This window comes from Cuculus canorus, chromosome 14 (genome assembly GCF_017976375.1).
Source record: "Cuculus canorus isolate bCucCan1 chromosome 14, bCucCan1.pri, whole genome shotgun sequence".
Taxonomy (NCBI): Eukaryota; Metazoa; Chordata; class Aves; order Cuculiformes; family Cuculidae; genus Cuculus; species Cuculus canorus.
Genome location: NC_071414.1, coordinates 17379011 through 17392750, shown reverse-complemented (window position 1 = coordinate 17392750; position 13740 = coordinate 17379011). Strand labels below are relative to the sequence as shown.

The 13740-nt window shown below is 39.4% G+C and overlaps 1 long non-coding RNA gene across 1 annotated transcript; it reads left to right on the top strand.

The window, feature by feature from the left end:
* The first annotated feature begins 1657 nt into the window (after window positions 1-1657).
* Window positions 1658-11706, top strand: LOC128853586 (uncharacterized). Its single transcript, XR_008452187.1, has 3 exons — window positions 1658-1840; window positions 5596-5720; window positions 11535-11706. It is a non-coding gene; the product is annotated as an uncharacterized LOC128853586 (long non-coding RNA).
* The last annotated feature ends 2034 nt before the right edge of the window (window positions 11707-13740 follow it).

Sequence of the window (13740 nt, the reverse complement as noted above, 5' to 3'; positions counted from 1 at the left end):
ATGTATTTACCACTGAAATACTTCTCAGTTCAAGAACCTCTCAAATGTCATTCCATCTGTTCCCCTTCACTGATTTAAAAGACATGTCCACTGAAAGCAGTTCATTTCCCCTTACTCTCTTACCCGACGATGTGCTGTTGTTCTGTGAGAATAATAGAATATAATAAAAATAACTGCTTATACAATGGAGACACGAATGAAGAAATGTAACATAGGCTTTGCAAATGGAAATCAGTGATGTGTGGAGCTGATAAAATACTGGACAGGAATTTTCTGCACAAAATATGATGAAAACAAAGTTTCCATTAAGAGCAACTTGTTGGCAGGAGCTAATACATAAAATTTGCACTTTTCAGCAGATACATTTTAGTGCCCAAGTTTTCCTTTTTCCAGTGAAAAGACAAAGTTTTCAGCAGAAGAAAGGCACTGCCCATGAATTTCTTTTAGTTGGAACAACAATTTTCCACAGAAAAAAAGCAGAATTTATTTATTTTATTATTTTTTTTCTAAATAAGGCCTAGCTGTGTGGTTTTCTGGCTTCAGACAGGAATTCCAGAACTGGCTTAAACTAATATCTGGCGAGGTGAACAAACCTCAGTTAGATCTAGGTCATATGTTAAACACTCGTGTCCCAAATTATTGCCTTGTGGCTTGTATGACTTCAGAACGTTTCACCAGCACAATCCGATCCCTTTGTCAGACTGATAAACAGCTCATCAGATCATGCCACCATCTTCTCCGCTGGCTGAGCCTTTTTGCTGGTCAAAAAACCGCTCATTCCACTTGTGATAAGCAGAGGAGTCACCTCATTAATCAGTTATGGAAGTAGTAAGTTTGTGCAGCCATAGCAGGGCTGAACGAAACCTCCGCTCCAAAGGTTGCACAATAACATGACACAGTTATGATATGATTATAGGCTGAGAAATCCCATATTTCTGTCCTGGCCTTGATTTTCCCAAGCATGTATGCAAGGTGATCTGTGCAAGCTCAGTCGCCGCTGGGTCTTTTGGGCTGCTCCAGCTCTGAAGAGACTATTTAAATGCATTTAAGGGCGACAAGTTGGAAGTTAACAAAAGGCTTAAAATGCCACATCCCCTGTGATAAATACGTGTGCCATTATCAGTCCCTTCTCTGAACTTTACCTCACATGGAAGCTTTCCCAAAATCAAAATAACCTACAGTTATGGGCTTCTTTTTTTATTCCTGGCTACAAAAGCCCTGGGCTTGTGCAAAAAGCAGTGGAAGAGTTTCGGCAAAAGTAAATGCTCTGCCTTTACCAGAGTTATATTTCCAAGAACACCGTCCCCAAAGAAAAGGGAAAGCAACTTATTCTTTTAATTTTAAACTGAAAACTGAGATTCTACTTCACATTTCTAGGTCTCCTCTGCCAAGAAAAAAACTTAGAGAGGCCGGTGGCTTTGCAGACCTACAAAATCTGCCCCGAGCTGTTCTGAAAATAAACAGCATCTAAACGAGATAGTTTTGCTGAAATATAACCCTGCAGTAATAAAACAAATGACTAACACTTTCTATTGGTCTACGTAGCATAATACATGAAACATACACGTAAGCAAGTCAAGATGGATGAGTCATCTTGACTTAATAAAGCTTACAAATACTTGCTAAATATTTGAGAAGTCACATGCCAGGAGCCTTCATCACTTGTTTTGTTAGACTCCTGTTTGCCAAGTCGAAACAGTCAGAAATCATAAAAAATAATCCACAGAATCTGTCTGAAAATGCAGTTTTCTAATGTTATTTTTCTTGGTTTGCAGCAGCAAGTCCTTCATTCTGCCATCAAAATTTTGCAATGGAGAGCATGACTTCCTCTTCTCGTAAGGTAAGCAAATGTTTTGCATTTATCAAGTTCCCAGAGTCTAAATGGAGATAGAGAGTCCGCAGACCTCACATGTTTATGTTTCTGTACTGGAAATGAGCCACGGGAAGTTGCAGTTAAAAGGCTGCTCTGTCTCGGGGTTCAAGGGACACAATAGACTTCAATGACTTTAACACAGCTGAACATCTGAAGCTCTGTTTGCCTTAAATATGAATTGTTAGTGCTCAGAATCTCTGTGAACGGGGCCAGAAGCCTACATTTATTCATGAAGCCCACTGCTAGCTCATGTTGGTTTACAGCAGTGTTCTCCTAATAAAAAACTACTAATTCCCCCTGCCTCCCCCACCCCACCAATATAAACCCCATCCAATTTAGAGCTACTTCTACATCTGGGTTTCCCTGGACATATTTTTCCTTTTCTTCTAGAAATTTTGCCTGAGTGTAATTTGGAGATGCTTTTTAGGAGTTGATATCCAGCTGTCTGGCAATCCATCTGGGTTATTGTGCCAGTTAAGCCGCTGGCCACCCTGAAATTTCAGCTCTGTCCATCGCCCACCATTCGATCAAAGCAATCACAAAAGTGTAGTGAGATCAGTGCTTCAGCAATAGTCAGACCTTCTGCTTAAGAGACGCAGACACTGTCTGTGCAAGTGATGAACACAATATGTCCAAGATATCGTGGGCTCGCTGCACCAATGCATGCGCAGGAGGAATGAGCCTTCCCAGAAATGTCAGGCTTGTTAAAAATGCCTAGAAGTGAAAACACTCGGTTGGTGTCTGAAAGAAATATTGTGAGATACGCCAGCAGCTCACGGAAGGTCCACCCAGACAACAAGAAAAACTTGCTACTTCAAAGAAAAGCAGGGAATGCAATTGGACAGGTGGAAGGATTGAAGTTTCAGTTGCCAATTTCCCTCCGAGTTACTGGTGCAGGTTGAACTTGTTACTCACTAAATAGAAATGTAATAATCAACAGCCACACAAGCTGCTCTTCCCTTGCAACTGTGCTCCATAAATCAGAACTCAGGTGTGGCCTTTTGGCAACAGAGATAAAAAAGTGATTGAATGTCAGTGGAACAAAACAAGTGGTGGAAAGGGCTGAACATAATACAGTGAGTTGCTTGGGAATTAAATTAGCTTAATTGACCATGGGCGGATGAAATTTCTCTTGTTACCTGACAGTTGTGTTACATTCACCATCTAAGGGCTTAATGCAGATTTAGCTCTCTGCTGTACACATGCTCAGTGCTTGGCAGGAGTTGGTGCACTGCTGAGCTGGAGTTCTGCAGTTACAAACAGGAAGAAATATCATTCGGCTTTTACTGTAAAATTTGCATCCCGCAGCCTTCGTCCCATCAGAATTCATCATTTGTCTCTGACACAGTGGAGGAGCTGCAATGTTGCTGGAAAAAGGATAATTCTTGCTCCTTTTTGGAAATGACCTCTCTCCAGCTTAGCTTTTGTTCCTTGCAAGAGCAGTTTACTGAACTCCAAGCCAGCTGTACCTACGAAAGCCAAAATTCTAACTAATTGATTGGCTTTCCCACAAAGGTACCGAACAATAACAGGTGAATCAACTTTGTTCATGCAGATTGTAGTTTCTCTCACGTGGTGCAATGTTTTGAGCTGCCTCTGCAAGAAGAGGTAGCATGCACTCCATGGAAAACCTTGTACAAAAAAAATAAGGTATGAATTCATATGATTTTGGAGGGGTTTGTCTGAGCACTATAGAGGGCAGCACTGGTGACCTGGTAAGAAATAATTCTACCCAAATTCTTATTCACATAGAGCAAGTAATATTTTTCACTATATGTATTTATTATGGAAGTATTGCTGTGCTCAGCAGCTCATCTATTTGTTTTGGGTCCTAAAGGAGTTCACTGACTGTGAATTATAACTAATTCCCCATGTTCTACTCTTCGTGGTGCACACCCAGAGAAGATGCACAAAGTTAAGCAGCCTGTAATGAAAAGAAAAATTTTCAAGGTTAAATGAGGAGCACATCAGAGCCGCACTGCCCTGCAGAGATATAGGGTCACTTCCACTGCTGTCCATGACTGTTCTGGTTTGCTCCACCTCTTTGAAGGTTGCTTTCAAATGCATTATTTAAACAGCCAATGACCACTATATATAGAGCCGCTTCATTATTTACAATTTAGTATATTTTAGGCCCTGAAGGAAGAACTATACTTTTATGTTAATTTCTGGTTTTTGGAGGTCAAACCCAGAATACTAAGGATCCAAAAAGGACAGCCCTTTCCAGACAGTTTTTGTCCACTGCATAACCCCCGTCCTCTGGACCTTACGCCTTTCAGCACACACATGGTCTTTGGTGCACAAATCTGCTTTTTATTGTGGTGTTGCTGTCTTCCTTGAGGGAGATGGCTAATGATGCAGAGATCACTGTTAGTTGCACCCATACAAAAAAACAGTTGTATTGGATGCTATGGTATCTGGTTTATCTCTGGGTAATATACAGTTTCTAATGTGTGTTGGGTTTTTTTTTCTTTTTTAAAATAATGCAAATTACAAGTGTACGTTAAACATTACTGTTGGCTTAATTGGTGTTTGACTCCTAAGAGAACTTCCTTTGCTCCTGAACCCATTGTTCGTATTTGAAGTATTGTAACCTTCCCAAATCCTTGATTCAGGCACTTTAAAATTTCATGTTTCTTTATCAGTGGTGAGATTATCTCCTTTTAGTTGTGATTTTTCACAGGTGGAAATGCAAGGAATAGGGAAACCTACAGTTAAATATTTTTAAAGCATCAGTGGGGAGGTGCTTTAAACAATTGTGTATGTGAAACAAAACCAGCACAGACCACTTTTGCAACCTATTAAAATTACTGAGTTTTAATTTTAATTAGAAAAGATCTTGAGAAGGAGGGAAAATGAGCGTTGTTAAACCATCACTGTGCTGTAAATGTCTGTGGTGGCAGCACTGGTTGATTTTGCACAAGTTTGCATAAATTGTTGCTGTTACATAGATGTCTACTTGTATGTCAGTGCATAATCATTAAATGTGTAGAAGAGAACGAGATTTCATTAACTGTACCAAAAGTTCGTATGAGCATGAATAGGGATTTTAGCAAGGAGCACAGAAAAAAGGGACGGATTTGTGGAAGATTCACCAGCTATCTGGGATCAGCTGGAACATGCATAAGGCACTTTTGGACCAGAAAGACACGATGTTGCGTTATTTCTATTTGTCTTCAGGAAAATTGGTATGTCCCGAGAAAATGTATTGCTTGTGAGAGGAAGGGAAAAACCCCAACTGTTTGGCCTCTTGGAGAGAAAAGAAAATGTGTTCTTACTTACCCCAGTCTCTGTTTCTCAACAGTTCAGGATGCCAACTCCACTAACTTTGTCAGTTATTCTTATAAAGCTTATGTGGAGAACATGCAGACAGTTATTAAGTCATTTGTCTGTTGCAACAGAAGATTAGGAAGGGTTTGATCTTCACTCATGTAAGGGCATTGTCTGTACTCATAAAAATCTTTCCTTTGAACACGCAGGGGTTCCTAACCTGGGGCTGCACTGCACCCCCACTGCTCCCCTATTAAATCCTGGGAGAGGTTTTCCCTGTGGACTTTCCCACACTTCATCCAGTCAAGAGAGGAGTAGTTGGTACCCTCCTCTTCCTCCACATCCATCATTTTTTTTTCCTTATGGACTGAGCTGTTGTTCACAAGCTCCAGGGACCCCTTGGGATCCAGAAAGGCTTGGTTGCTCCCACAGGAGGTCTTTTTTTTCTCCAGATCACCTCTAGCGCCTCGCTGCTGCTGCTGCCCAGCATCTTCTCCCTTTGAAGCTTTGCTCCTTGGACCACCTGGGAGTTCTTTTTCCACCCTGGAGATGGACAGACAATACAGGCCACCACGTGGTAAGGTGGAAAAACAGACTCTCTCCTGGGAATTCCTTCAGGGAATTTTTCAGGAATACCGAAAATCTAAACAGTTGTGAAAAACAAGCAATATAAACCCTCAGCAATGCAAGTTCAGTGCAGGGATTTATAAACATAGATTTTGGAATTGTTTTATGTCTTTTGGCTGCTTTCAAGGAAATCACTCAGTTATATATACCAATGACAATAATGTGACTTAATTTATTATGTGTTCAGCTACTGAAATTCAGTGACCAAACTACTGAAAGTAAGATTAATACAATTAGTCATTAATTAGTCTTAGTATTTTAATGAATAAGGCTCTTTCTATTGGCGGAATACTTAAACGGAATGCTGTTTTCCCTTTTTGATAGTATCTGCCTTTGTGTCTCCTTCACTTCATAAACAGGGACACATCAAAGATTTTATACTACTGTAAAACAGTCTCGATTATATTAATGCACAGTGCTCCTATGCGCCTGCTTTCCTGCGATTTTCAGAATATGGAACTTATTTTCATTTCTGAATATCTTAAAGGACTTAACACCCCTTCCTTTTTATAATCTTCTTTGCGTTTGCTATGCACTATGTTCCTCCTAATAAAACAAAATATTCAGACTCCCATTTTACAAGCTTTTAAAAGAACACCAGACTCCAGTGAGTTGGTAAAATCTCTTTTCTACCAAAGCTTGAAAAAAAAAAAAGAGTAGATAACTTGGGAATGTGTGGCATTCTTATTTGCCTCGAAAGCCTTTGATTTGACAGTATTTGCAACCATGTTTTGTACTCAGTTCTTCAAGACGAGCTTATCTTGTGCTATGCAGCTCCTCAGTGGGAATAAACCCCTTTAAGTATAATCTAAGATATTTCTTAAGCAAAATCTGCCTTTGCTCCTATTGCTTAACTCAGAATGCTGAATAACTCTGGCAGTTTTTATGTAACAGCAGTGGGAATGGTATTTTTTTTTTTAATTGAATTTTAATGTTTTTGTTGTATATGTTTGTGAGAACGATCTTTAATTGGGCCTAAAGGGAGAACTTTTTGTCAGTATAGCATTATTAATTGTAACATCAGAGTTTCAATTTTTTTACTTCAAACTCATTTAAGTCCAGTCTACTTACAGCTTTGTCAGTCTTTAAGATGACCACAGAGAATTCTGAACGAGGTCCTAAAATGCTTCAAATCAACTGGAAATACAATATTAAGCAAAAAAGGGACACAGCAAAAAGCTAGCCAGAAAATTCTACAAAATCTAATGACTATACGACTGCGAACACAATTCCCATTTTCAAAAAAAACGTTTAAGCCATTTCTAAAATCTCTGAGTTTTTTGTTCTTTGAGTGTTTGATTTCTACAAACTAAAATGAGTAATCTCAAAATACAGGAGCTGTTTATTGTTTTCACAGAGAGATTTCCTTAAGTCCTACATTTAAGTCAGTAAAAATACAAAGATTGAGGTTAGCAGATTACATTTGTCTAATTTATTCTGCATGAAGAAAAACCGTCACAATCAAATAGGCTCTATTTTTGTAACAGAAAGTGGAAAGAGGTCTGAGCTAAGGAAATGTGAGGTTTATTCTATGCATTGGCAGAAATAACAGACAGAAAGAGCTTAAATATCAGTGGTGCATCATAAGACCCTTCTTATGTTAGTCTGCGCAGCTGAACTGTGTGATAGCAGCTTGTTAGGCTATAGGTTTTTATTGAAAAGCCTATTGAGTAAAACATAATTCATGCTGCTGCTCACCCTTAAAACAGGAAATAATATACCCATTTAACTTAATCACAATTTATATTACATGTGCATATTTCTAAACAAGTGCTGTAGATGGAGAGTTTGGTAGCAATAATATTTATGAATTACACTTTTAGTTAGTAAAGGAAAATGTGTGACCTCTTACGTTTTGTTTGACATTTGAATTTGGTATCCCGTATATGTGCCATGGGTGATGGATGCTTATTAACACAGCGTATAAACAGGAAATGCTTCTAAGCTGACCATTTATTAATGCAGCATGTGTTCAAACTGAAATTTGAATTTTAGCTGCAGTATTCTTCTCTGACGACTGCAGAACTGAAATATAAGGCGGATTTCTTTTCTTTTCTTGCTTGCTTTCCTGTACAGAACAGCCAGATTTAACAGAGTATAATTTTTATGTCATCTAAACCAGTCTTCCATACAGAGCCTGAGTAAGTATATGAACACAAAGGCTTTCCTACGAATTGGACAAAAATAGAGTCATAGGAAATGTATCCAGTGGAGGATTTTATAGAATTCATAGTGGCTTTTCCGAGGTTAAATACATAAATATATGTGCCCACATTCCCCTTCACGTCCTGACGCATGCAATGAGCCATTTCCCCCTTTACTCCATTACCGCAGCAATGCAAGGAAGGAATATTGTTGACTTCACCAGAGCTTTGACAGGCGATCCGCTTTCCATCTATCCATTGGAGACTGAAGCAATAATAATTGTTCATGTGCCCCTAATTGCCTTTTTTTTTTTTTTTTAAATACCCTTAAATTCCTGACAAATATCTGAAACGATTTTCCAGTGAAGGTTTCAACACTTCATCTTTCATGGAGAAAAACTCCATGTATTTAGAAGGATTCTTCAGACAGAGAACAAGAATATATTTTTTTTTCTAAAAAGCAACCCCTCCTCTCCAATTTTTCTGATGATTTATTGGGGAAAATATAGAATAATACAAAGAATATCTTTCTCTTTTGGTATCACATTTAAAACCAGCTCTCAGGAGACGGAATGTGAATCTATTTTTCCTAAGCACAGGCTTAATATTCCAAAGCGTTTGGATAAAAATTGTTTGTTTAACAAAAGAACTGTGATGACCTGCTAAAGTATCTCAAAGGAAAGATTTTATTTTAAATATCTCTCTCCAAAGATTTCTACTGTGTTGTACAGTGTGGGTCAAGGAAATTAGTCTTTATTTAAGAAGTCAGTAGAGAACATCCATCTAGCTATTATAAACAGCAGGTATAGGACCATCTTGCCTGTTGCTATTAATATTAAATACCTTTACTAAATACACAGCTTTCCACATTTCAGGACCCAATCACAGGAAGGTTAGCAACCTGGAAATTGAAACTGGCAGTTCTTTAATCTAACATTCTGCTTTTCAGTGGAAAAGAGTAACGTCTTTATAGATGAGAGTCAAAGGTTAAATTTAGTTTGTATCAAATTACAAAAATATGCTTTTGGTGAGGTTAGATTCTCATGCTCAGACCAATTCGAACTGTAATGAAAGCAAACATTGAAAGAGATAATCCCATTAAAGATGAACTATTCACTTTAACCTCAAATATTTGGTAACTAAAATAAAACCCTCCTAGTAGGAGGATGAAGTTCAGCTCTTAAGAGAAACTGGAACTCAGTATTATACCTCAGACTGCACGAGAGCAAAAATAGCACTCCTGTTTCTGAAAGGAAACCTTATTTTGGGAGAACAAATTAATTCGTGTTCTCCACTCTTTGCCTACACGAAACAGTGGTGACCCTTTTGATAGTCTGTGCTTGTACATTGCGGGGTAAATCATGCTTTTCTCCAAACAGCAGCTCTTCCAGAAATAGTGAAACTCGTGCAGTGCTGTTGTACAGTGGGAAGAAAGGAGCAGGGGGATGAATGCCTGCAGCTGCGACCTGGCTCCGACTCACCCGTGCCATCCCCTTGCAATGGGCTGTGCCTACTCTTCCTCCGTGCCTTCCAACACCAGCAGCATTAGGAAACCTTTTTTTCACGTTTGGTCACCTTAGTCATGCACCTGGTTTCTGAGAGGGAACTAATTCTGCTAAAAACCTCCAGTCTGAGCTCAACATAAAGTCTCAAACAAACCTGATATCAGTTATCCCAGTCTGTCCCCTGTGCCACCGCAGCCTGGCACAAAGAGGAGTGGAGGGCAACCACTTACCTGGGCTTTAGTGAAGGTACCGGGTGTACATTGTAGGTCCTGCTAGTTTAAAATGATCCATTTTTTTTCTGTCCAAAAAGGGGAGCAAGAAATATTTTTAAAGCCCCATTGCTAAAGAATTGAGCTCTTTCATATAATATGACAAAGCTTTTGGCTTTCAAGAAGTACCAAAAAGCGTCATTAATCCCTGAACTTCTGATACCCCAATGAAAACTCACCCCTAAATGCAGCCGCAGCCAGAGTCTTTTTTCATTCCCAGAGGCCTGGATGCCGATTTAAAGAATTTGGGAAGAGTCTCATATTCTTCCCTCTTACAACTTAAAATAGACTGAAGAGATTTTTTTTTTTTTTTTAAAAGCTTAAGAAAGAGGAGAAAAAAACAATCATAGACTGATGTTTCTTTTTTATGCCAAGTTTCAGCCTGGAGAAAATTTTATGGCTGAGTTCTAATCCACCCCAAACCCTGGTTTATAACAGAAATGCTGACACAATGATAACTATAGCGTTACAAATGCTGGCGCTATGATATTTATTGCTCCCTAGTGCCAGCAGGGGTTAATCCTTATTAAATGCATTCATTTTCTGGCCTTGTGGAGAACAGATCATTTAGTGATCAGGCAGAGTATGGGTCCCTGGTAGCGTTAATGGAAGATGTAGCACAAGACATAGTAAGTGAGGAGTCTTTAAGGGGGCTACTGTAGGTGTTTCTGAGGATTAAGTGTCCTTCTCTGTGGGCCTGAGTTCAAATTCGGTGTCTATATCCAAGAAGAGTCTTTGCTGCAACAGAACAGCACACGCTGAGAAGAACTTTGTTCTTCTTTTCAGCTTCAAGGAAGAATATGAAAGGAAACATGACGTTATCGTGTATTTCCACCATCAGCAGAATGGATCCCACAGAATAGGATTGCCAGTCTTTCTCACAGCTATCCAAAATACTCTTCTGCATCGAGCTATCCTGTTTAATAGTATTGGAAGAGTGGAGGAATAATAAGATCCCTGTTAAATATCTACCAGTTGATCCCTCTATTTACCGGAGAAAGTCAGACTTGCAGTTTAAATGCATTCAAAAGATTTTCACATCCTGTGCTCAAAACCGTATAATTTAGCAACGCTGGGAACCGAAAATCTCACAAAATGTTCTCTTAAGTCTGTGTGGGATGATGGGTAGGTTTTTTCCAGAGATTTACAGACTGACATAATGCTTGCTGTATCAATATGATAAACTGGACAAACTTGAAGAAAAGCTTCAGCTATGGTTTAGAGAAGAGTGGGATGCAGTGGGCATTTTAGAGTTTTGCTTTTTTTCTGGGTTCTCCAGTACGAACCTGAAGTCGCGCGCCAAGCTCTCGGCCTCAGCAGTCAGCCTGCAAACTTTAAACGAGGGGGTCGCTTGCCATGAAAAAAATCTCAGGACAAAAGGAGTGAACATGCATGCAAAGTTCACGATGAGTTCAGTGAATGATCATATTTTCCCTACAATAATAAATACTTCTATAATTTATAAATGCCTCAAAAGTCTGAGATATGTGGGGGATGCAGAATCAAAGTGTCTTGACAGGAGAGAGACAAAGGAAGGAGCCAGAGAGTGGACTGACTACTAAAATTCCTCTTCTCTGATTTGTTTCTTTTAGAACTTGTCCCTAGAGAAAAAGCTGCACTTTCTAGAGAGGCTTAACAAATAAAAAGAAATCCTCTGGGCTTGTGAACAGCCAAGGAGAATTTAAAAAACCTTCAATTTGAGCACAGAGCCAAAGGGCAATATTGAAGATTTTTTTTCTCTTCTGTTTGAGAATTGTTTTTGAAAATATGAGCAATGAGACAGAGAAAAAAAGTAAGGCTTTTTGTAAAATGATTAAAATCTGAGATTTGATTTCTTCATTTCAAGGCAATGTTCTGCACTGCTACATGGAAGCTCTAGAGTAACAGAGAACAAAAGTAATTTTCATCTAAACTACTTGAAACAAAATCAAGAGTGTTCAAGCAAACAGAAAGCCATGCCTTCAGTGTTGGGGAAAACATGTTTTCATTAAAAAGTCATTTCAAAAGAAAAGAGGCTGATGCACGTCCCCTTGATATTCAGAGGAACTGGAAATGAAAATAAAAATAGCTTTATCTTTGTTTAAAATTTCCTCAGGGCAAAATACAATGTCGTGACCTCCTCTAGCAGATAGAAAATAGAAAAATGCTTATGTGAAGGAAAGAATCATTGGAACATTCAGAAAGGTGCTTCCAACAAGGAGGCAGAGGACTTGTTTCTGTTTGTCCTTCTGTCAGGTACATGGGTTTTGCGCTGAACCAAGGACTCCAGTGAAGGAGGTCAAACCCAGCAAGGGGACTGCAAGGTCCTGAGCATCCCCGAAGCGTACTGGTTTTTAATGGGAGTTAGGAGGAGTGAGTGCGTGGCAGAACTATTTAGAATGAAGAAGATGGAGCTGTAGAAGTATAGGCAGGGTCAAACATTGCCAGTTCACGTCTGGACTGTCCACAGCACCATCCAAAGGAAGATACGATGTGGGAAAAGATGGGTCCTACCGAGTTGACTTGAGTTTGGTAGCCTGCTTCCAGGAGTTCATAAAACTTCTGGCACAGAGAAATTATTAGAAGTAGAAAAGAACAATATTAGATCCTATTGAAATATCTGCAGGGATGCCAAGAGCTTTCATGGCCTCTGCAGAATGGCAAAGAATATTAGTTCCTTAGTTCTAGGATTTCTGAGTCTCACTTGGCCTCTAATTTGTTCTTTGCCTTCATTTTCAAGAAGGATTGGGCTCTGTAAGTGGAAGAAATGTTTTCTCACTCATTACCCATTTGACACAGAGACAGATTCTCACAGAAATCAAACACAGCCTCTTATTATCTGCCCCACCAGCACAGACTGATCCAACACAGCTCTGTGCATCTTTGAAGTTCACAGCACAAGTGAGTCAAGTCTTTTTTATAAGGTTGCATGTGTAAATGTCAGAAGAGTGAAACCATTTGCAGATGGTGGAGTGATAAAGATGGTACAGTGTCTCAGTTGTATTTGCCCCTCATTTCACTGGGAAGAGAAGAAAAGGAAAAGGAGAGGAGAGACAAGGAGAAAAAAAAAAGGTAGTAGAAGGAAAGAGAATCTCCAACAAACAAAATTTTTTTGACAACGCAGTGTTGAAGAAGTAAGTGAGATTTCTGGCAAAACCACTAGGATTCTAAAGACAAGCTGACTGCTGCAGTATTTATTACTTTGCTTTGATGAAACCTCTGACATCAAGGACTTTTTTAGTGACTGATTTTTGTCAGAATAATGTTGCAGGAACTGGAAGTGACAGATGATTTTTTTTGGACGCGAAGCCTGTGCATAACTGCATGAGAAAGCGGACATAAAAAAGTCTGCCCTAAAGCAGCTTAACGTGGCCCTGGAGAAAAGAGCTGTTATCACTGCTTACTGATGTAGTCACAGCAAGAGAAACTGTTACCAAAAGATTGATCCTGAAGTCAGGCAGTTCAGCATGGGGTGGATTTTCTATGGGTTGTGCTCCCTTATCACAGCCTCCTGGAGGCGGGGGCTGGCAGGAGGAAATCAGGCTGGGGAAGGTGCCTCCAGAAATAAAATAGAAATTGGCTTTATTGTGTTAGGTCTTTCCTTATATTGCAATATGCAAGACCACATGCAGCAACAATAGACATTTTGAGTTTGATGCACGTTGCTGGGGCTTGTGACAGCTCCTGGTGCAGCACACGATATCCCTCTGCTTACTCTTCGGAATTTGCCTTGTGCTGTGCCTGCAGTGCAGTGACTGTGGCTTTTCAGAGAAACACAAAACTTCCAGAAAAGATGTTTCCATGCTTGCCATATTATCTTATAAGCTTGTGTGCAGATGGTTTTTCAAATAGCAGTTAATACCTAGTTACTTCAGAGCAGCTAGGATTATGGGAATATAGAAAAGCTGGGGAATAATTTAAGGTATAGTTTAGAGTAGTGGAGGATGTTTTCAAAGTAAATAATTGATTAAAATATTAACCACCCTTTTCTCAAGTCCGTGGGTCTCTGAGTCTCGGAGAAACCTGCAGATGGAGCTTTGGCTTGGGGGAGAAAATCTGTTCTGCTTTTCTTC